The 25,062-nt window shown below is 34.4% G+C and overlaps 1 protein-coding gene across 3 annotated transcripts in view; it reads left to right on the top strand.

The window, feature by feature from the left end:
- CACNA2D1 (calcium voltage-gated channel auxiliary subunit alpha2delta 1) overlaps window positions 1-25,062 on the top strand; it is a 359,280-nt gene that overhangs the window by 221,806 nt on the left and 112,412 nt on the right. The gene's annotated exons all lie outside the window — the stretch shown is intronic.

Here is a 25,062-nt window from a genome sequence, read left to right as displayed (position 1 = left end):
ATTTTGGATTTTTATGTCATGGATAGTCAGTTTAGAAATATTTAACTTTTAGAATTTTTTATTCTAATCATTTCCTGATACCATTCCTTGAATACATTTTCATAATGTATTTTGCTGAAACACCATGAACTTCTGTAGAACTACATAAATTAATGATAATCAGAGAATTAAAATTCCATACAGTACACAAGTCAAACTTTTTGGTGTTCTTTTTAAATAGCTAGTTTACATAAATTTATTCAGGTTTATAGAAAGCGCAGTTGTGTGCATTTTTATGTGTTAGTTATTTTTTATTTTTGTGTAGCATTTAAAAGAATAAGACAAATATAAGATCTTGGGGATTTTTAATATGATTGAGTTCTTTATTTAGAAACAAAGCATGCTTTTTCTGTTTTAAAAAGAATGTTTGTGGCTAACAGTATTAGAAATTTTATGCACCCACAAAAATGGATGGAGAAATTGCAGCCTTCAAAATAAAAAATGTACAGGTAATCTCCCAGACCCTTAGCAATGCATCAGAAAGGATTCCTCAAGTGCACTGTAAGAGTCTGGATTTGTCTCTTCTTTGTAAATTTATAATGGGATTTGAAGTATCAGAAGTCAGTTTTCATCATGTGGCAGGTTTTGAAGGACTTCTCTCCTAGTGTGGGTTGTTGGTTTTTGTTTTTTTTTTTAAGACCTGGTCTGACAGAACCTCTTTTGATCTCAGATTTCCCCAAGAAGAACAGGAAGAGCCAGAATCTGGTTTTAGCTAATATACACAATCTGTTAAAAGATGATTCATTCCTGCATTAGCTACTTCTATGCTGTCATTTCTCAGTACCTCCAAATGGAGTCCTAGCAAAAATCTAGGAAGACTTTTTTCTTAAATTTAGCTGCTAGAAAATATTTTTTAAGTTACATAATGATAAATAGACAATAATAGGAAGATTTCTATCAGAAAAAGAAAAATATCAAATACTAGTTCTTTTTTTCACTGTATAAGGGTTCTTGAGAAGTATCAAGAACCTTTTCTTTTGATGAATGAAAAAATGTACTAAAATCCTATTTTAAAAGAGAAAAGAAAAAAAACCTTCTTGATTTGCAAGAACATGTTTGTAATGTTAATGATAAATGCATTAGTTGAGTTGTCTCAGAAGCCATGATTAACTGTTAATTTATCTATCCATATCCCTTTCATGTCACCCATAAAAGAGTGCTTCTGTAATGGTTTCTTTCTAGTAATTCTTTTGAAATATCATAGAGAACTCATTAAATATTGAAACAAAACTTGAACAATCATTCTAAGGCAGTGTAAAGTTAGAAGTTCCCTCCAGCAATATTCATATTTTAGAAAAAGTTGCACCCTGATCCAGGGCAGCTCTAAATCTGACATGATGCAGCAGTGCTTTAAGAAGATTTATCACTTTACCTGTACCTTACCCTCATATGGTAATATTCTGTGCATGCTTTTATATATCAGTTGAAAAATATTGTAGGTCATGAAGAGAAGATTCAGGTTTCTGCTGATATTTATATCTCTAAATCCCTCAAAGGAAAACTTCCTGTATATTTGAGGTAGACAGAAACATCACATCTAAAAATCTGTCTTTATATATTTGAGAGAAAATTCAGTTTTCTGCTTCCAGAGGCTGTTTCATCCCTGATGATTACATGGTGCCCCTTAATTCACTTGCAGTCTATTATTGATTACTGGACATTAGCATTGTGTTTTTGAAAGAAGCAATTTATAGTGAGAGCTCCTTAGGAATAGGGATGTTTGGTTTCTCAAAAGGAAGAAAAAAGGTTGCTTTTAAATTATGCCATTGCAGCATATTTAAAAAAAATAATTTAATTTTGATCAAAAGAAGTTATATCACAGATCCATTGCTAGGAACTGAATGTGACTACAGATGCAATTGAGAGGATGATTGGTCTCAATGATTTCATATTCAGGCCTCTAAAATTACACTTGGGGTGACTATATCAAGAGTCCAACAACAGACAAAATACAAAACCTGTTCATGATACAAACAGGGATAAACTTAAGGATAATTCCCTGCTACAATGGGTGAGATTTCTAAAAAACTTGTAAATTATAATGTCTTACGTATTGTTGCAACAAACCTTTTCAAAAGCAAATGAAAAATTAAAATAAAATCAAAATTCAGACACCATTTTACAATGTCATTAATCCCAGAAAAAAACAAAACAAAAAAAAAAACAGCAACTCTAACAGATCCCTTTTTCCTGCCTCAAACCCTTAATGAGGGTGGGTTTAGTTGTTAGAAACATTATTTTTACATCTTCTGAAGTTTAAGGTACTGGAATGGGTTTCAGGATGTTTGGAGTGTTCACCTATTTGTTCAAGGCAGATGCTTTGGTTAAGATGAGTTGTTTGCTGCTGAGTTTCCAGTTCATCAGACTGGATCAGTGAAATGCTCCTGTGCAAGATGAGCTGCACTGAGCTGCAGTTGCCCAATACTGTGTCTCAGCTTATGGGGTCAGGCTCTGCCTGCTTCCAAACCACTTGTATTTCTGACTGTGTGATTGCCCACAGCTGATGTGATGTATGCTGAACTCCTTTTTCCTCTCTGTTTGCTTGTTTGTTTGGGTTTTTTTGTATAATCCCTGTAGATGTACTCACCAGCTCTACTTGTGGCACAAGCTTCTTCTTTCAACATCAGTATTTGTGCAATGACACTCCTCTGTCCCTTTCTGCTTCTGAGTTTTTGAACTGTCAGAAGGTGCACCTTCTAAGAGAATATTCAGTTAAATATAATCGTGTTTCTACTGCTCATTTCTTTGATGTTACTCTCTCCACAGATCTTTCATACCATGACTCCTCATTCACAGGGCTTTTTAGATTGTGTGTCATTACTATAAAATACTGAAATGGTGCTTAAAATGCATGATTTACAAGCTTCAGTTGTAATGTCTGCTTAACCCCATATTCACTTTACCAGTGTAGTGTCCTGGTTAGGCATGATCCAGTCTACATTTATTGAATCCACCTTCACTTTTACTGATGGTTGTTCTATGGACATAACTTTGGATGTTTTGCTGACAAGCTGATAGATTATTTGAATTGCCTTCTTCCTCCCCATCCCCCACACATCAAATAAATACATATTTAGAATTAATACATTTTCCCTTTATCTTTCTTTTTTCCCTCCTTCACTGTTCATTCTAAGAGCATTAATTTTAGGTCTCTTGACATAAGTCACTACTTCCTGCTGTTTCTTCCTAAGTGTAAACCCTGTATTTGAATAGCACTATGGTACTATTGTTAGAAATCCTTCCTGTAAATTTACAATCCTTTTCTTTCAGAATTTAGTGATAAAGGTTAACCATTCTCTCGGTTGTTATGCAATATACTTTTACTTCTCTCAGTGTTGTGTTTTCTGTTTCTGCACCCTCATTTACAGTGCTTGGGAATGTGTTTCTGAAAAGGAAAAACGAATAAAAATAAGTTGCTGTAGGAAATAGAGCTACTAGTAGAAAGGAAAACCTCAGTTGTAATGCATTTTCCAGCTTTTATTTTTATCTTGACTTAATAGCCTTTGGCACAATGATCACACCCTAATATTTTCTTCCTTATGCCAAGCAACTGCATTGTTTGATCTCTCTTTAGGGAGTCCTGAGAGGGCTTGCAAATAAGGATAACACCTTTGAAACACATTTGAAAGAAGGCAAGCTCTGGTCAGAATATCAAATCCATCTATTGAATTGAGTTGTCTGAATGCATACTCTGCACTATAAAAATAAAGTAATCCATCTACTGAATGGAGCTGTCTGCTCTCCACTCTAGAAATAAGGTAATCTACCTTTTGCAGGGAGCACTAAACACCACTGCATTCGCTGTTGGGAAAAATATATGTAGGATATTTAGTTAGGTATATATTGAGAGTTACTTTCTGATAGCTTGTCTCTGCCAAAGTGCTAACTAAGCATTGTGATAAAGCATCAATTTATACACAGAGAGGCAGTTTAGTACTGCTCATTTCTCAGGCAGTGTATTATTTAATATCATATAAAACTGCATGTATACTTAACATATCAATGGCTTTATTTTTTCTCCTTTCTATGCTTTAATACCCCAAAGGGCACATCATAATTTTGAAATCTGGAGTGGTTTTTGTTTTTATAGGGTTTTTTTGGTTTGATTTTGTTTTTGAGGTTTTTTAATTATCTCCCTTGATTTTTTGTTTGGTTTTTGTTTGGTTGGTCAGTTGGCTTTGGTGTTTGCTTAAAAACAGCGAGAAAACCAGCAGTGTTTCAGATGGCATTGACAAGAAGGAATACATGATGATAAATTTGACAGAATAAAGCAGTACATAATCCTGAGCTTTGATTGGCTTTGTGAAAGATGTTAGTGAAAAGACTGATGGCCACTAAAGGACAACTGTAGCTCTCTTTAAGAGGTAGAATACATTCTCAGTAAGCAGAGGTGAGGCATCTTTCATCAGCTGGATTATTGAAAACACCTACTTTTTGCTTTGGGATGTAATTCTGATCAGGCACAGCCAAACACTGCACTGCATAAAGCGCAGTGTTTGGTATTACAAATTTTCTTTAACAAGAGCATATCTACTATTTATATGTTCATATGTATGGAGAAGGTGCATTTTCCTACAATTTAAAAATGAGAAAAACTGCTGAATTTTCCTAAAGGCAATATATTTCATTGCCTACTAAAAATAATTGTTACTGGGATGGTTGATAAAAGACTTAACTACATTGTAGTGTCCTCCTCTTAAGGAACTGTTTAAACAGCTTTACATGTCAAACACTTTATGCTGGTAATTTTTTTCCTACTATTTCTACATCACAGCCAATCTACTATTTTCATTACTACTAGGTCAATAATTATTGATCATTTGGTCATTCAGATTAATTCATTATTGCTACTATGAGTAAAGGTACAGATAGATAATGAAGAATAATTCCATTTTATTTTAACAATATTTCTAGGAAGGTAGAAGCAAGCCCACAATCATTTCTGATGTTTAAGGGATTTTGATACTTAAAAATGTGATGCTTTGTTATAGCTTGAAAATTATCTACACTTTTGACACTGTGAGGTACAGGTCACAAACTATATTCCAGTTGCCTTTCACTTGTAGTAAACTTAAGAACTAAGTAGAAAATCAATGCCACCCTTAAAGTCTGTCACATGAAAAAGTGCAGGAGAGATTAAGAGCATTTTATTCCCATATTAGCAGCATGTTTGTGAATTCAAAATGTGAAATGGAAAATATCACCCATTTATTTAGAAAAATGTTTAATAATAGTAGCTACTGGAAGACTCCCAGGAAAGAGTTCAAAGCAAAGCTAGCATATACCCTTAATATATCTTCAGTTTGCTGAAATTACAGGTGCTTCCTGATGAGGGTTAATGTCTTTGTATTTCATATTCCTTTCTTTATTTTTTTCCTGTGTCTATAGATTTTTGAAGCCATATTTGCTCTGTCTTTTCAGAATCGGATTAGTAGTGCAAAAATCAATGCAAATTTTAATGTTTTGTCACTTAATGCCGCTGCATTATAACTTTATATTCTTCTGCATTCATCATAATTTTAGTTATATTTCATGTTCTCCATATTCAATTACTTATCCTCTACTGATAATATACTGTATAATTCCTTATATAATTCCTTCTCTGTGTTTTTGCATGAGGTGTGGTGCACAAGTGTCTCACATCTCTTCTCTTTTAGGTGAAAAACTGTATAAACTTTGACCTTTCTTTTCTCAGTGATTTTTTGTAAACTCTTGAGATCTTTACTCACCCACATGCTTTTTGTGGTTATTGTGGTCAGACATCACCAAACTCTGATGACTCTGTTATCTGGGCCATTATTTTTTTTTTCTGAGGATTACCTGAGCCTACACTTCTCTGAGCATCTTCTGTCACCTGTGACACTTGCTTTAGATCAATGTGAAGGAGGTTAAAGCTTAATTGTTTATTCCAGCATGGAAAACTGTCAGTAATCTCTGTCTTGCTGTTGTTGGCATCTTCTCCAATTTTATATATTTTAGTTCCCAGGAGACAGGAAGCCTATCTGATTTGTGGAACTTCTAATAAGCCTATTTTCCTTAGTACAGCTTTCCAAAGACTTTTAGTGATGTTAGTATGATTTTCCAGAATTCTCTCTCCCATTCTTTCAACTAAATATGTACATATATCATCATGACATCTCTCTCAAGTACTGAAAGAAGTGCTGTCTTGAGCAGTATCAGAGAATTACAGTATCATCCATCCATTTTGAATTAGCTGTCCATTTTTCTCCAGTTTCCTTCATTTGCCGCTGCTTGTTTTTTCTTTGTATCTTCGAAGACATCAGATTTATACTGTTGCTTTTTCACTTGCTGGTCTTTCTCTGCTTGTTTTTGTAATTCATTTCTTCTACTGATTGCCAGTGCACCACATAGTTTTCTGATTTAGCTGCTCCAGTACAAGCAGCTTTATGTCCAGTCCCATTCTTTGTTCATTCCATCACACCTCTGATTCCAGCCTGATGTTAATCGCTGCTCTCACTGACATTTCCAACCTAAAGATTGGTTTTCTCAGCCAGGAGTTTTACCTTCTGCACACATTATACCTATATATATACCATCTATATATACCTAATAGAGGTTACACATATGTAGGTGGCTTCAATCAGAAACAAATTCAGAAGAAAACCGCTTGGGTTTTCGGTAATTGAAATTCTGCGAATGTAGACAGTTGTTACAAGAGGTGATTCCTTGTTTTATTTTCTTGACAGAGATGTGCACAGATTGTTTATGAGGTAAACTCCACTTAAAGTTACTAGAAATGCTGTGGCTTAGAAGCACCAATGATTGAAATTTTTGAAAGAACAGAAACTACCTTTTGTGCTTTAATGTGTATGTAATAGTAATGACGTAATAAATAGCATGTTCACTGCAAGTAAGCAGAAAATTGGGTGAAATACTCTTCTGGTGCTAGCTTCAGCAAGGAAATTAATGTTTTCAGGTTCCGCTATAAATGGATCATTTGAACCATACAGAGTGCTTACTAATACGTCAAGTCAGTGCAATCTACCTTCAAACAATAAAACAGTGCTCCATTAGGAATAAAAGCAGCTTAAAATTTGTACACTGGCCTATTTATCACCTTTTATAGAAGAAGAAATAAAATCAAAAAGCATCTTCTAGATCGCATTAGGCCAAGTCCCTTTTTTTCCTTTCTTTTTTTTTCATTGGTCTTTGATTAATTTTTCTCATTTTGATAAATTTCTGGTTATATTCTGAAAGAATGGTGGTTGAAGTAGCTGCATCATTATGTTTCCCACTAAAAACTCTGCTTCTGATGTGCCTGTGCAGATGTAGGATTTAGAACTTACATTCCTGCACCTAAGCCTTACATTGCTGCATAATGTCAATTTAAGGTGCAGCATGCAGCCAGAGAAGCACAAATGGGTGGCTGTTTTGGGGGGTCAGGACCAATTGTCCCAGTAACTTTACAGTGAGGTTCATTTTGATGACAAATAAAGAAAATTTGCTTTATTATGTCATTTCATAGTGTACGAAATAAAAATATTTGGAATTTTTGCATATATGTCACCAATCATGATGAATAGAACTATTTAACTCTTAAATCAGAGTAGCTCTCTCTGTGCCTTTTCTTTTCTCTTTTAAATATGTTTTTAACGTACCCCACTAATTACTGATTTTTTTCATTGTGAATAATTACTTTCTACTGGTTTTTTAATACATTTGCTAGGGGAAATATTGATTACATTAATTGATAAGATTAATTGTGGATTGACTGTTTATATGGATAACTTTTATATAGTTAGAATTTATCTAACTATATAGATAGCTGAAGAAGGCATTTTTGACTACCAGCAAGACTGAAATGTGTTGTTCTAGAAAATTAATTGCTCCCTAATATTCTACTGTTCTGAGATTCCACATGACCTGGAAGAGTTGCCTACTTGTTCCTTTAGAATTCAAATTTTATCAAATTCTTTCTTGTAATTCACTTCTGCTAATTTTCTGTTTCTGATCTGTTATTCTGATTGTTACTCAAGAATTCAATGGGCTGATCTCAAGATGCTGTGTGCTACTACGAGTCCTACTGTGAGAGTTAAACAATTTGAGGTCAAATTTGTTGATTGTAGAAAATGTGTGTTCTGTTGTGGGTTTTTTTAGATTAAAAATAGCTTATTTGTCTTTCAGTAAATATATAGATGGAGTTTTGTATTTGACTTGTTTTAAAATGTTGGACTCTGTGATAGAGTTATTATGAAACCCTGATGTAGTCTTTCAGTATTCACTTGCAGAAAATTTGGTGATGCATTTACTTTATTGAGAAAACAATGGTGAAACAAGGAGTTAAATCTTTGGCTAGAGCTTCTCTACTGTAGCAACCTCTAACTGCTAGTTGTTATTTTTTTGTTGTTTGCCAATATTATATGGCTAGAAAATTAGTTTCACAATAATAATATCTACCCAGGCTGAGATTTTTTTACTAACCCTCAAAGGTGTCACCACAATGGTCATAACCCAGAGAGAGTGGCACCTGCTCCATGCTCCTTACACCTGCAGTGCTGCTTGCACATGTGCTGTGCACTGCTACAGTTTTTTAATTGTTTTAGTCTGAAGTGGAATTGAGAAGATTTCTCAGGGCAAAGAGTTTTTTAAGGCTCAGATCTGGAAACCAATCAGAATCAGCATTTTCAGGCCACAAGAAGAATGTGTCTCACTGAGGTAGATGGAAGTGAAGAGATGTGGAGATGAAGTCCTAGGAAAGAAGCAGTAATTATTTTTGGAGATATTTCTCCTGACCATTGTGGAAACTTTTGCTTGTGTAAAGGCTTCATAAATAAGTAAAAAAAGCCAGTTATCCTACTTGTACCATAAAACAGATGTGCAGCCCTGTGTGACAGGTGTGTGTGTGTCTGTGTGACAAGGTTACACTACTATGACATTTTATTTTTCCTCTCCTCAAAATCAGTGGGTTAACTGGAAGAGGGGAGAGTGTTTGATGTAAAGGTAGAAAGGTATCATCCAAGAGCACTCTCACTTTAGCACTGTAAGAGACACTGAACAAAGTCATCACCAGGTTTTTGGGTTGTCTTCCTGAAAGGTTATAACAATAATGTCAAAATCAAGTGTTTCAAATGCTTTTAGCAGCAGAAAGGCTATAATACAGAAAAAGCAGTGGAAAATCAAAATGATGAGTTCAATGTAAAAATGAACACGATTCCTATGAAAATGATATGAAATTGGAAAGCTGTTACTTTGAGAAGACCAATACAAAAACATTCAATAGAAACTATCAAGAGAAGTGAAAGCTTTTTGCTAGAATAAGATGAATATAAATCAGAGACAAAATATGACCCATAAATGAAAGATTGCTGAATGCATACGACCAGTATGTAAACAATATCAATATGTAAAAAATACAATGCAATGGCACAAAAGAAAAAAAAATTAAAAATAGGGTTCTTTCAAGAGTAATATGGGAGTATGCAAAATAAGTAAAATAGAGATCATTGCATTGGAACGATTAGGGCATGTGATCATGTAAATAAGAATAATGCTATGTTAGTGTACTTGTTTGTTTTATTATGATTTTAATTTAAGTTACTCATTGAAATCTGCTCTTATTTGGTCACCTTGTGGCAAATGTTTAGTTCCTTCTTCTTAAATAGCTTTTGCTAATTATTGCAAGTCACAAGAAAGTGCAAGGGAAGTGAAGGAAGGATTTTGGTCTAGTTTCAAAGAATATTGTATGCATTGTATGGAAGGGGAAGATCCACATTCTTTTTCTTCTTCTTCTTCTTCATATCATCTCTTTTCGGTGTCTTTTTTTTTAGTGGCATTATTGCAGAAAGTCACATCTGCTGTGTTCAAGAAATTCTGGACTAAACTTCAAGCCAAGATGGTTTTTGGGTGTCTCCAAAGATGAAGGCACAGCTTGAGAGTTAAAATATCTTAGACAATTACTTCAGTTGTGTTGTTTATAAATAATTGAATCCTTTGTCTTGGAAGAATGCACTGTTTGATAGTACTGACTAGAGTGGGAAGCACAAGAGGAAGATTTCTGGACCATTTTTTTTTAGTGGAGTTGAAGAAAATTAAGATGTTCCATATATTTAAAGTCACAAGACAATATTGACTAAAATTAATGTCTGCCTTTCTTTTACCACACTGTCTGCTGCTCCAGAAGCTTTTGTAAGGATGCTCTAAAAATTTCCTGTTAGAAAATACAGCATCACTCTCTGTGTTCGGAGAGGGGTTGTTATCTGGGGCTTTTGGAGCAATAACTGTAGTGACACACAATTTTTGGAGATATATGTCAGTTCTTTATGGCACTGATAAGTAATTTATTTGCTGTTCATGTTTCAAGCTCACTTCTCTGAAAGTTGGTTTGAATTCTTAAGTCTTAAGTTGGTTTGACTAGTATTGACTACTGAAAAATAATTCAAATATCATCAATATGTGCAGATAGAGGTACAGAGAAGGGAAAAAAGGTAATACAGTAAAATCTGTTGAACTCTCAATAACGGACTGATTGTCACCGAGCTAAATTCATCTTTTATCTCTGAGGATTAGAATTGTAATAGTGCTGAAATTTCTTTGCTACTTGCTCAAATAAGTTATTTGATTTGTGGTCTCTCATGAATGATCCATTAGCATTTTCATGCATTGTGGTAGTTAAACTTTCAAAAGACAGAAATATTGCCTGAGTGGTTCAGAGCTGGGGGTTACCATGAAGTCACTAAACTGAACCATGAGTCAAGTGGGCATTGTCACATCCCATCCCTGGAAGTGTCCAAGGCCAGGCTGGATGGAGCTTTGAGCAACCTGGTCTAGTGGAAAGTGTCCCTGCCCATGGCAGGAGGTTGGAACCGGTGGATCTTCAAGGACCCCAAAACCATCCAACCCAAACCATTCCATGATTCCATGATTACGTAGCTGTCTAAAGAAGAGAAATCAGAGTTCCTGCATTAGAACTTTGGCCTGTTTTTCTGTTAAATATGTGCTGAAGACCTAACAAATAATTAAAGGGTAGCAATACTGACATAGTTGCTGAAAGTGTTAGTGTTCAGTTTTACTGCTCATATTGGAGAAAAAACTCTCCCATCTAGCATTCCAATATGCATTACTATCAGAGAGATTACTCATATCACTAAATCTGTATTTTTATGTTGCTGATGTATCTGCTGATTCAGTTTTAACTAGGAGATCCCACTGAAGAATGCGTTATTTGCAATATTTAGGGTAAAAATGCTAATTAAATCCGTGAATATAACCACTGGATGGAATAGTGAATTATGTCCTGATTTCAAACCCAAAAAATTCTAAAAAAATCAAAAAATTTTTTTAGCATTTTTTCAGAGACAACAAGCAAACATTCCAGTTTTATGTTTTAGGGTGTTTTCTGGCATTTTGTTTGTTTGGGGTTTTTTTGTTTATTTGTTTGTTTTGGGGGTTTTTTAAATTTTAATTTTTTTATTTCTAGTTTATTTTTATTTTATTTATTTTTTATTTTTATTTGATCCTTAGCACAGTCTTGCTAGATGCACACACTAAAAGCTCTAGGCAGATGAAGCAAGATCATGAACAAAATATAAATTGCTGGAATGGCTAATGAAAGCCTAGAGTAGCACAACCTGAGGTAAAATTAAGTAGTTGTTTATCTCGGATTCTTCCCACTCCAGGGTGAGAACTACTTTTTGTCCCATCCATAGACTGAACTGCTGTCTTGGTTTGCAAAGACAGGTGTCTGCTAAGGAAGGCAGGAGCCTTCTCTGAAATGGAAAATGTAACCCCCCCCCCCACTCTGAATTGCTTTAAATTTTAAATTATCACCTCTCAGGAAACATATATGGGAGCAGGAAATAACAGTTCTTTAATAGGGAAGAAAATAAAAAGATAAAATAAACAATGCAGTAAACCAAAACAACACTGACAGAGTCAGAACACCACCTGACACCCTGCTGGTCAGGGTGTTGGTAGCAGTCCAGTTGGAACTGTGGCTGCAGGCAGACCTGTGGAGGGTCAGGTGTGGTTCTGTTGGAGCAGGGATGCTGTAGAAAGGGGTGTAGTCTTCCTCTGATGATCAGTGGAAGAAGAGACAGCTGTTCCTCTGGGAATCCCGTGGAAAAAACTGTGCTGGTGTTCCAGAAACTCCAGATTATATCCAGGTAGGAATGCTTGGCTCCTCCCTCTGAGCAGAGCATCTCCCAGTGGATGCTGTAGTTCTTATCAGTCATGCAGTGACATTCAACAGCCTGTTATCAGCAGATGTCTCCTGGGAGGGAGGAGTGGCTGTGGAAGAGATAAGGAAAACTACCCACTTAACAGTAGACAACTGCCATACAGATGGTAAATAAAATGCAATTTTCTTGGTGATCCAGGACAACTGCTTACTGCTTTTGAAAACATGTTATATGTATATGTACACATGTCTTTACCATTTATTTACAAAATTATTTAATATATAATCCAGATGACATTGAACATTTAAAATTTATTTAGCTGCAATTCATGTATATATGCTTTTGAAATAAATTTTATATGTCTTTGCTTGATTGATGATGGAAAATAGTACAAAATACATAATTTTTTTAAGATTTTTTTTTGTGCACCTCTGCAAGTAGCTCAGTTTTAGTTGATTGTATGTAGTCACTGTTTTATATCCCATTTTCTTTCAGAATAATCAGAGCTAATTTTTTAGGTAATTTTATGAAACACTTTCTGATTGTCTCAAAAATATTCTTGACTTACTTTCTCAAAACATTACATTTTTTTCCTTCCAATTATGGATCTCCCAAAAATTTCTTTTCATTTTTTAGTGCCTCAGTATATATCTGCACAGAACACACCTTTTCAGCTTACTTTTCATTAATATCTCTTCATTTCTGCACCAGGTTCATTCTTCCACCACTTTTCCTTGGGCTCTTCCATTTGTAGTCAGTAAAGTTTCTTTCAGTTTTCAAAACTAGTCCTTAATTTGATCTTCCCTGATAACAGGAAGAGGTTAGAGGCAGAGGGATGTTGAGTAGTTGTTTTTACTTTTCCCAAACTGGGAGGACAGTAGGGAATTGAAGGTTTGGCAGAACTCTGCAATAACTTCTATTTTGCTACTGATAGAGTTCTTCCCTCAATCCCCAGATCATGTTTGTCTTAATACATTGGGTCTTAATTCTCATTTTAAAATTTTCAAGACATGAATGATTTCTACTTATTTGATTAGATCATACTTAACGAAATGGAATCATTATACATTAATAATGAACTAATTAATTGTGACAAATTGCAGAGCTGCAGCATTTGTCTCTTCCATTGCCTCGCCTTAGGGGTTATACTCTTCTCAGCAGATGATGGATAACTTGTCTGCTTTTTCAGTTTGCTGGCTGTTGTCACAAAGTGTGAACTGGATGCCTTTGACAGTATTTTATGCTTTGCTGTGGCATAAGCTGTCAAGAAGGGAGACAAGGGATAGATACCCAATGATTATTCTCTAGGTCAGGCACCTGAAATCTCATTTTGCAAGAAAGATTGTCTTTGGTTAGTCCTACAGTGTTTCTTTAAATGTTGTCCTGAAGCAAGCTTTTAAGAGCTTGTTATTCAGAACATTTGTATCGTGCCTGTTTTTTGTCTCTCTTTTGTAGATAACTGAAGGAATAAAATAGTTTTTTGTTCATTTCTGAAAAAAATATGTTTGTCTTATTTTAATATGAAGAAGCATTTTTGACATTTAATATTTCTTTATTTCCTGACTTGAAAATAAATAATTTGGGGGTTATTGGGAAGGAGGGGGGTGTTTTTGCATGTTTTTTTTTGTTTGTTTGTTTGTTTGTTTGGGTTTTCTTTTATATTCTGCCAATGATAGGAAGCCTGAAGATCAGAAATTAAAAAACCCTACATTTAATTTTCATGTTATACACTGTAATAACATAGCAGTGGCTTTAGTGAAAATACATCCACTTGCAACAGGTGGGAAGGTGGCCATTAGTCTGACAGAATATTTTTATCAAGGAAGCAGTTGATTTTCAGATAAGAAGTTTGTTGTTAATAGTGTTACAATTGTGTAACTTTGTGTTACAAAGTTTGTTTGCATGTCTATAAAAATATATATTTTGTTTGCTTTTATCATGCTCAGGCCCATCTTGTTAAGTAAGTGGAGTGTCCTCTCCTTGCAGTTGTAATAGAAGATATTGCTATGTTCCAAATACATCTGGTGCTACAAATAAATGAAAATTGTGATGTGCATGAGACAGTGACACTCTAGAGTATGAAGTTAGGTGTTGCCAGTTGACTGTGAACTTCTTTGCCATTCGAAAGCAAGTTCTCACTCTCAGCTACCTGATTTATTTGACCAATATTGCTTTATGAGAGCTGGATCTGTCTATGGTAGGATTGTTATTCAGATCAGAAATGCCCTTTGTAAGAAAACAGTTTGGCCCAAGTTGCTGCAGCTGACACTGCTGAGCCACTCAGAGTGTGGATTTCCCTCTGATGCAGCCTAAGCAGAAGGTTCACTCTCACAGTGCCCCTGCCCACATTTGCTATTAGTGGGAATTCAGGCTACAGCACAGGGCAAATGCAGCAGAAAATAAAATCTCCAAATATTGTATATGAATATTGTAATCCCAGCAGCAACTTTTTCAATACACATAGCTGATTCCATTGCCCCACCCTTCAGGCTGATACAGGTGAAGCCTCTGAAACCAGGGTGGTGTTAGAAAAGCAAATAATGAGTTCTTACAAGAAGCTTTCTGTTGCTTCATTGGTTCTTTTGGGTTTATTGTTTGTTTGTTCATTTTCCTGGGATTTATATGGAAAAAATATAGGTCTTTCTTCATTTTTTAAAACAATTGCTGCAATGGGTTATTAGCAGATTGGGCCATTTTTTCCCTGGAGTACAGCCTGAATTTTTGCAGAATGTCAGACCACAGTGGGATTTAGCAAGTGCTGAGCTGTTGGGAACTCCCCATGTGTGGAGACACCAGGCTTGACTCCATGTTCAGAAGGCTATTTTTTTATATTATGATATATATTACATTAAAATACTACATTAAAACTATACTAAAATAACACAGAGAAAAGATTGAACAGCAAGCTAGAAAGAACAATAACAGAATGCATAACAAATCCTTGTGACTGCTCACCACCTTGGCACAGGTGGCTGTGATTGGTCATCAATGGAAAACAATCCACATGGACCAATGGAAGATGCACCTGTTGCAGCAGATAGTAATTGTTTACATTTCTCTCCTGAGGCTCCTTAGCTCCTCAGGAGGGAAAATCCTAGCAGAGGATTTTTCATAAAATATCATAGCTACACTTAGCTGCTGCCATTCAGTTTTGCTTCTTTCATTCATCAAATATGAAAGTTAAACATATGAAGAAATGCCTGTAAGAATGAGTCTGAAGTTTGGTTTATTTCAGTATGTCATATGAATCCTACACTTTATTTTAAATCCAGATTCATGTTTTTATATCTTCTTTCTTTATCCTGGGAAATAAGTCATTCTGTATCCTTACTCCCTGACTTCAGTTGAAAGTAGCTGCTTAAAATACTGTATGACTTCAGGGTTTTCTGTAATATATTCTTAACTAATTTGTTTCCATATGCATTTTTTCACTCCATAGCCATTGCTCCAGCTGTGTCTTTATTTCCTTAGCACATTGTTCACTCCCTAATATTGGAAACAATCCATACAGTAGCCTTCAGAAACCTCAAACTCAGCAGCTTCTCACATTTTAAAAGCTCTGTTTATGCAGTATTTACTCATTCAGGAAGGATTTTGTGCCTTAGTTAAATATGGGAGGTAAAGTAATTAAAATGTAATACACTTTAGGCCATTGGAGTAGGTATTTATAACAAGACAAAATTTTTCTTAAACAGTAAAGTAGATGTAAGATAAGATGTCTTTCTTAATCCCATTCCAGTTTTCTGCAATTTTACTGCATTGTCCTGTGGTTGTATATTGACAAAGTAAATTAAAAACAAGGAGACCTTCAGCAAGCACATTTTTAAAATTTATTTTTGTCTGGACATTGTAGAACAAAGAACTTCTATACTGAGTGATTAAAGCAGTGAATAGAGAAAATTCAGATGAGTATATACTCATGAGAGTACCCATGACATGGAAGCAGACAAAAACAACTACAAAGAAGCTTAATTTTACTGTGTTCTCAAAGATCCTTTTGAGTTTTTTATTATTTCAAAGGTGTTCGGATTCTTATGAAGTGATGTATAAGGATTTTTTTTTTTTAATTTTCTTAAAACATCCAAAGCAACAAGCCCCAACTCCTAGTATTGTGATCTGCTTATTGGATCAGACTGACAAAATACTATGTGCAGAGAGAGTGGCTGAACACTGCAGGGTTACAGTATTCTAAAAATGAGGAATGAAATCAGTTCCCTAGGCAGTAAAATTTTTGTCATTGACTTCAAGGAGGCCAGGATTCACTGGAACAAAGCTTGGAATCTCAGAACAGGACTGGGAGTCTGTGAATCCTTCTGCATAGTGTAAATGCTATAGAAGAAAAAAATTATATGTTTTTTCCCTTTGTAAAGGGACAGAGAAGCTTTTTACAGCAAGAAATAAAAGTGTCTTCAGAGCAAGAACCACCTCTGTTTATACAGGCAGCAAGTTTTCAACTTTCTGGTACTCTATAGCCTGTGAGAGGAGTTTTATTCATATTCTCTCTATATAATCTGGAGAAAAACACCAAACCATACTTACTTAGCAGTCAAGGTACAATACCTATGATTATGCTAGGTCCAAGAATAACAATTTCTGTTCTGTTTTTATGTTCTGAGAACTCATAATGCAGTTGCATATGGTAAAGATTTTCATCTGTTGGAGGGAGGGGTAGTTGAATTTCAGAAAATATCAGTCTGCCTTCTCTTTGGACCAGCCTGTGAGCAATAACAAGAAAAAAACAGCAAAAAAGAATGTTTGCGGAAATTTCATTATTTTTAATTCACAAGACTCATCCATGAGCTGATTGGAATATTGATGAGCAGCAGGAGCTGTCACATCTTTATCAGCTCAGGTCATGAAACATACCTTGTCTCATCATCATTTTTCTCACGTCTCCTGCTTGTGCACTGTATTCCCCTCACACTTGGTGTGTCTTAGATTTCTGTTGCCAGAGAGATATTGAAATAAAATAAAGCAGCTTGCTATTCCTTAATATTTCATATATATATGGGGATTAGATTAGAATCCATTAATCAAATCTTCTATATTACTTTAATATTTTTAAAAATATGTGTTCTCCATATATTATCTAGATAGGAAAATATTTTCACAGTACAAAATATATTAATAATTGATTTTAATATTTTATAATATGCACAACATACATACGTATGCACTCTATTTAGAAATATATATGAAGTCAATATAGATATCCATAGTTTATTTGCAAGCATTTAATTTTCATTAATTAGAGATGAATAAGTGGTTTTACTTCCAATACTTGCTCTGCCATTAACACTGTATAAAAGTGCATTTTTGTGGTTACTAAATTTAAGCTTCTATACAGACATTTTCTTTATTTGTAACAAAGGGTGACATGTCAGAGTAGAGCAGCTTTTTGCTTGACAAATCCAATTCTTAATCTAGCTAGTTCATGTCACTCCTTTAATAAAATGATCAAGCTCAGTTTTAAAAGATCTGGGCTGCTTGCCGGTATCTCATACCAAAAGACCATTTTAGCACATTCTGCTCTAAAAGAGCCCTTCTAAATGCCTTTTCTAATTTATTTTCAAGTACTCTCTACCCATTTGTTGTGCCAGTGCCATCCTTACTCTTACATACCATTTTTGAGGGTGGGCTTCACTTCTGACTTGTTTTTTATGTTGTATCTCTCAACCTCTGTCTACTTTCAGAGGGCAGATTTTCTATTCTTCACAGCCCATCTTAGTGGTCATTTTCAGCATTTTGTCCACTTGCAGTTCATCTCCTTGTCATGATGGACGAAACAAACTGACAGAATCCCAAGCAATATGATGAGTGGTCTTTATTTAATTGTACTATCACATCTCTGGTTTTGCAGGAGATATGTTTGCTTTCCAGTTTGCCATGACTGGGGAGAGGAGAGAATGAAAAGTTGGTGGGATGTTGTTCATGTTGTAAGAAAAACTGTAAGAACTTTTTAAGAGGGGATCGACATAAAACCAAACAGGACAGCATCCAGTTCTGAATTAACTGCTTCCGGACTACAATTAAAACCAAATATGATAGAAAACAGCAAAATTACTTAAAAGAGGCAGAAAGCATGAAGTACGAGAGCATTTTTTGCATGAATTTGTCTGTTCCTAGTCCTTTTCCTTCTCACTTAAGCTAACTATTGCTTGAGAGTTACTGATCTTTTAAGGTGCTCTGGTGATTAGAAAGTTATTGAAGTGCTGGTACTGTGGCAGAATGATGACAGAATTTAATAAATTATTCTAGAGCAGCATTTTCAGACAGTCTTTTGATTGGTTTTATTTGGTTTTATTAACACCTAATTAATTTTTTTTTTTAGAGAGAGAAGTCTTCATTAAAGATCAAGCACATCTCTGTAGTTACTTTAATTTGAATGTCACTAAGATATCCTTTGAAATGCTAACAAAAAATTAGAGCAAAGTAAAGGAAGAGCAGAGTTAATATATGAAATATGTGCATGGTTTTTGGTAATTAGTCCCTCATATTTCCATAAAAATACAACATATTCATCTGTTTGTGGTTTTTCTGGGTTTTTTTTGTTGTTGTTGTTTTTGTGTGTGTTTGGGTTTTTTTTCTTTAAAGAAGGAATTATTTCCAGATAGTGACTCTACTTTCAAGTGATTTGTAAAACTAATAGTGAATGGTATAATTATTTTTTTATAATAATAAAATAATAATAAATGTTTATCAGGTTCTTAGACTGTGCATATCTCTACAAAATCTGAAAAGTCCTCTAGAACCAGTCTAATGAACGGTATCTTTCACAGATTTTATCGTCGTGCCATCTTCCCAGAAAATAACCTTAGAGCACTATGTGGTTGACATTGGGTATTATGCCATTCTGAAATACATCCTGGCATATTTTGAGATAAGAGGAAGCAAAGCAACAATGTCTAAGATGCTCAAATGCTGTTTTCAGCAATGGGTTGCAGTTTAGAATATCAGTCTTTTGTGTTTTGTAGAGATAAACAACTTGTTGAAAAATTATGAGTATGTACTAAAGAGTCTGTGTCTCTGTATTGTATTAAGTCTTTTTTGTTGAATTATAATAGAAGCTTAATTCCTTTGTCTGTTCTTGACATTTTTATTCTCATTTCCCTCTTGTGAGCATTACTTATTTTAATAAGATTTTACTGTGCTTCTCTGGCTATCAGTGTATGGCAGCAAAGCCAGGCAGCAGACAACATATAGCATTGCCAATTAATTTACTTGATTTGGCACAGACATAACAGTATTCTAGACTTCAGTGACTTCTTCGTGGAATTATTTATAGAAGTGTCTGGGACATAATGTCAAATATCTAATGAGAAGTGGAGAAGTTGTTCATTAAAAAGAAAAAGTGCATGACATTTTATCATTTATGCTTTTAATTGTGAGCATAAAATATCTACTCTATAGAACTTGAAATTGTTTGATTCAATAATTGCTCCATTTATTAAAAATTGTATTTTAATGCTTTGTTTTTATTCACCATTAAATGCATATTATCCAAACAGTTCTGATTATCCAGTAATTTTAAATTATGATATGTTGGGGTATGGAAATGCTTCCTTCAAAGTAAGATTTTGTAACTAATTTGAAGAATTGTAATATGTACAAGATCTAGAAGAGCATCGCATAATGACCTGCCCAGTTGGAAATTCTACTATATAACAATGGCTGTTTGTTAAATTCAAAGACCTATTTTTGCTTTTCCTCCCTTTCTTTGATTGAAAAGGATACATTACCTTGGCATTTGTATATACTTGTTCTGATAAAACTTAGAGTCTAGAAGAGAAGGTGGATAAAATATTACCCACTTCCCTTATCTCTGAAAAATTTTGCTATTACTCTCCTTTACCTGTTTAGTAATGTAAAAAAAAATCAGCTGTAAAGTTTCTTTGGATGACTGTTTTGAGTTGGACACTTTCCTATGGTTTTGTATAAAAAGCATAAATATCTGAATTCAGGTTTCTAATGCCACTCAAAGGACCATTTACCTTGGAGAAAATGTTCATTTTGAAGCCACTATAAATCTTTTCCTTGCTTTGGCCTTTTTGCTATTGCAAGAGAGAAGAAGCTGACTTATAACACACATCTAAATTGAAAGGGTTGAATTCAAGTTACTACTAGAACAGTTCTTCAAATGATATTTGGTAGTTATGTAAAAAATTCATGTGTTTTTGTGTATATATGTGTATATGCATATACTAATAAAGAGACACATATAAGCCAGTGCAAAAATCCATTTTAAAATAAAATGTCTATTCCTTCCTAGTCCCATGTAACAGAAGTGCAACTTTCCAGTGGCAGTGGAGAGTGAATAAAATTCAGTGTAATTTAACATAAACAGTGTAATTTAACATAAACATGAATTAATATAATCTTTAAAAAAATTAGTAAAACAACAAGTCATAAAGAAAACTAGTTTATACCTTCAATAGAGTTTTTCTATTATCTGATGAGCATCACTACCAATGGAAGCATCTGTGTCTGCACACATATGTAAAAATATGCACTTGCAAAAGTATTGTCTCTCTTTTCCCAGTTTTAAATACCATAATATTTGATTTAAAACATATATTTAAATCATAACATTTACCACTCAGTGTTATCTTCAAAGAAATCAATGGATCAACTTCATTAAGCATAGTATGGAAAGGTAATACATTTCAGATATTTAAAGATTAGTGAACTGCTAAGGAGCTCCCTTCTCTTCTCCCCAGTGTCTGTGTAGCTGCCACATCAGGGAACAGCAGCTCACATATTTTCAGATAAACGAAATAGCTCTCAGGCTTCTCAAATAAAGTTGTTCCTGCTCTGCATGCAGGCCAGAGCCTCTACATTGAATAAATCATCAGAAGTGTATTCTAGTTCTTTTAAAGAAGGTACAGCAGTGCTTCCTATTTTTTATTGATTGCATTTGTAGGGGAAAATTGAATCCATTCCTTGTCAAGGCCCCTAAACCTCATATCAGAAAGAAGAAGGAAAAAATGAAAAGATGGATGGAGTTCAGTGAAATTAGCCACAAAGAATGATCTTTCATATTGTGTGATGGTGAATATTATTTTTTCATCTTGCTTGTAGCATGTGAAAGGTGGCAGCTGATGTACTCTGAAGTAGTCATCTTCAAAGACTTCTTTTAGAAGAACTGAAAATAAGCTTATTGGAGAGTTTTCTCCAACTAGATTTTCTTCCAATTATCAGTCAAAAGATCTTTCCTGTATGTAAGTTAACTCAAAGAAAGACAAGTAGATGTACAAAAGTGTGACTGTAACACCTCTAAACATTCGATTTTAGTAAAATGCCTTTTTTTTTTTCAAACAGAAAATAAATTTTCACTACATAGATAAGGTTAATATAAACTATCTCTCCAAGAAGGGTATTCTGACAGGTGCTATGTTCTCTACTATGAGCTACTGCAAGTACTACAGCTTTGACTTTTTTTTTTTTTTTTTTGGTGCCAATTCAGAATCAGGATATTTTATAAGGAACTCTTTGGAGAATAATTTTTTGCTTATTAGGACTGGATTTTCTTGCTTTTCCTTGGAAAGTTTCAAATCCATTGCTGTAGGCTTTAAACCAGAACTTAGAGGTATTGGTTTGAAGTTGACTATTGCCAGTGATATTGCATTCCAAAAAAAAAAAAAGGAAAAAAAAGGACTTGATTTACAGCTCTTATTTTTTTTAAGTTCAGGGTGTATGCTTTAGCAGAAGGAAAGCATTAATAGAAGCTGTGAAAAACACTTAGAAAAATAAACTATTCAAACTAAAATTCCCAGCACCTTTTCCCTCATTTACTGATTACTGGATTAGTTAACACAGAAGTGGGTGCATTCCATATCAAGTATACTTCTAGATAGAATGAAAAAACCCAACCAAACCAACCAAAAAACAAAAATAGCAAGCCACTCCAAGAATTATTATTTTTTAATGATCATACAATCATTTATTTGAGTATCAGTTCCACCAAATAAACTGTATTTCTGTTCCAAACTTTTTTTTTTTCATAATTAGAAAGTGAATTAAGAAGAAGGTGATACATGTTGAGCCTGTCATGTGTTGTGGTTTATTACAGAAATGAGACTTGGACTCTTAGCTGTGAATTTCTGGGATGCAGGAATATCTGCAATATTTCAGAATAGGAATATATTGCAAACTGTTAGTAGCCTTTTCCCAGATTTATTACACATTCCTTCTGTTAAGATGCTCTGTTCTTGTTGCTTTTCTTGAATTCCACTTTTTTAACTCCAGCTTCATATCTTGGGCCATTTGATGGTTTTGTTTTTTTCCCCTTACTGCAGATTCTTGGATTTTTTTTCTAGGCTGTTGTATTTATCTCAAAAAGAAAGTTATGGAGGAGGAGGAGGAAGGGGAAAGTGGGACATAAATAATATCATAAAACTCTTAAATCTCACCGTAAAACATCACTTCCCCACAAATATTACGCACAATATCTAGTAATCCTTATCTCTTTATAGCCTAATCTCAACAAGTCTAATAAAGTCCAAAAATTATCACTTCTAGTTTTTGGATTTGGCACTTCAGTATTTAGTTATTTTACTATCTGTAGACCTTTTTTTGCTATATGTTTATTCGAGATATATATTTGCATTTATATGACTATTTATGTGCAGAGGTGTGAGCACACAGATGTAACAATTTGCAATACATTTTTGGGTGATATTACAATCATAGACTCATAAAATATGCTAAGTGGGAAGGGACCCATCAGGATCATTAAGTCCAGCTCCTGGCTCCAGGACCTGTGTTCCTTTAGAGCATTGTCCAGATGCTTCTTGCTCTGTCAGGCTTGGTGCTGTAATCACATCCCTGGGGAGCCTGTTGCAGTGCTCAGCCACCCTCTGGATGGAGAACCTTTCCCTGATACCCAGCCTAAACCTTCCCTGACACAGTTCCCTGTGTTCTTCTTAGTCCCCTCACTGGTCACAGAATTGAAGAGGTTGGCACCTGTCCCTCCAAACAGGAAACAGTAGTATGAAAAGAAACAAAATCAAGCTGAAAATAGCTTGTCTACCTAAGTAGAGTTACAGAGCTTCTAATGACTTAATAGAGCCACTTCTGGAAGCAAGATCTGACACAAAGTCAAGTTTAGAGAGTCCGTACATAATCTTTAATTGCACAGTAGGTCAAACAGGATCTAAGACATAATTGAACAGCAACCATTTAAAAATTATAATTAACATCTCATGGTGCCTCAGGGAATTTTTCTTCTTTACATAAGCATATATTTACTTATAATTATCTACTTGACAAAAAGAGAGGCATATAATACAAGCTTATTGCTTACAGGAGATCTCAAGAGTTGGAAATTTAATTTGATATTTCTTCAGAAAACTATCTCTTCAGAGAGTAGTATCTTAAAACTACTCTGAAAAAAAACAGATAAACTTTTCTGCAAAATACATGGTGTAGCAATTTTCTCCTTAACCTTTAAAAACAGGCTTATAACATTTAATGTTGTGATCTCATTTCTCTAGTACCTTTTAAGAGCCTTACTTTAGAAATGGGCTGTAAACTGTTAACTTTCAATCCATCCTTATTTTTTATCTTTTTTTTTTTTTTCATTGTAGCAGGGGGCTAGAATGTGGACCTACGTACCAAATTTTTGCTCTGTAATGCCACTTAGGTCCCTTAAATGTGAATTGGTTTTATTTCAGCTTGGCTTGCCCATTTGCAAAAGATGAATTTTCTTTCCTGTCTGCAATATCATAACGTAAGCAGGATCTCTATGACAAGTGACAGTTTTCACTGGATTTATACCTACATCTTTAGCTCTTTTCAAAGGTTTTTCTTCCTCTAGGTTTCTTTCCACTCTTGGCTTGCTGATCTAGGTGCTTCAATTTAAGAAATACTGCTTACAATCCCAGTGTGCAACAGAAAAGAAAGAATTAGTGACTAAACCATCAAAAAGCCTTTGCTTTTCAAATATAATTATGCATTTGAAATTGCCTAAAATTGGTGGGGTGGGGGGAGGGGCAAGAATTAATGAAATAATTACTTAAATACTAACTGATTGAGGTGAAAAGCATGATTTATCATAAGGTGTTTTGTTTCACAATACAATTTCATTGATTATTTAGTCTAGTCTATTGATTCTTTAGTGTAGCAGTGTTGATCGTTTAATGTTCAATTTCAAAGTCTCCCAGTATAGGTCTTTCTCAAGAAGGTATAGAACATGTTAAAATATTCCATATTGGTCTCATTATATAAACTATTTGATTGATTAAAACAAGTATTGGTGCAGGAGAACTTTATGAATGTAAGTTTCTGTGTAACTGGCAACATAGTGTTTAGCTGAAATGTGAATTTTTTTATATATTTTAAGTTAATTGACCCAACTCATAAATGCGAACATTCACTTTGCTGTCCTTATTGTCAGAGCCCAGATCTATGAACATTAAGACCTTTTTAGTGTGTGCTAATGAGCACTGCTGTTCATGCAGCCCCACCTTAATACTAGCAATAACTCATCAATGTCTTTTTCCCATATAATCCATTTTGAAAGGGACATCTCTGTTACATTTATATGATACCTGTTTTTGTTGATTTCATTCTACTCGTTCTTATTGCAGTACACTGTAATTAGCCTGTTTTTATTTTTTCTGTAAACAGTCTTCTCGTGGTTGGGAAGTGCAATTAGAGTGACATCTCAGAAAAGAAGTATTTTTAGAAGATATTGTCTATGCAAATAAACCAAGGGTCATGGCATGTAAATAACGCAACTGAAAGAAGAGAGTGTGAGGAATTTAAAGAAGGAAGGAAAAGAAAAAGAAAAAAATTAATTTCTGGATTAGTTAAATTAAATCTTATCACTTTCTCAATATTCCAGCTTGGTTTTTGTAGCCGTTGTTTCCCATGTTAGGATGTGAAT

Source organism: Pyrgilauda ruficollis, unplaced genomic scaffold (genome assembly GCF_017590135.1).
Source record: "Pyrgilauda ruficollis isolate IOZ18807 unplaced genomic scaffold, ASM1759013v1 scaffold33, whole genome shotgun sequence".
Classification (NCBI taxonomy): domain Eukaryota; kingdom Metazoa; phylum Chordata; class Aves; order Passeriformes; family Passeridae; genus Pyrgilauda; species Pyrgilauda ruficollis.
This window is presented reverse-complemented; position numbering and strand designations above follow the sequence as displayed.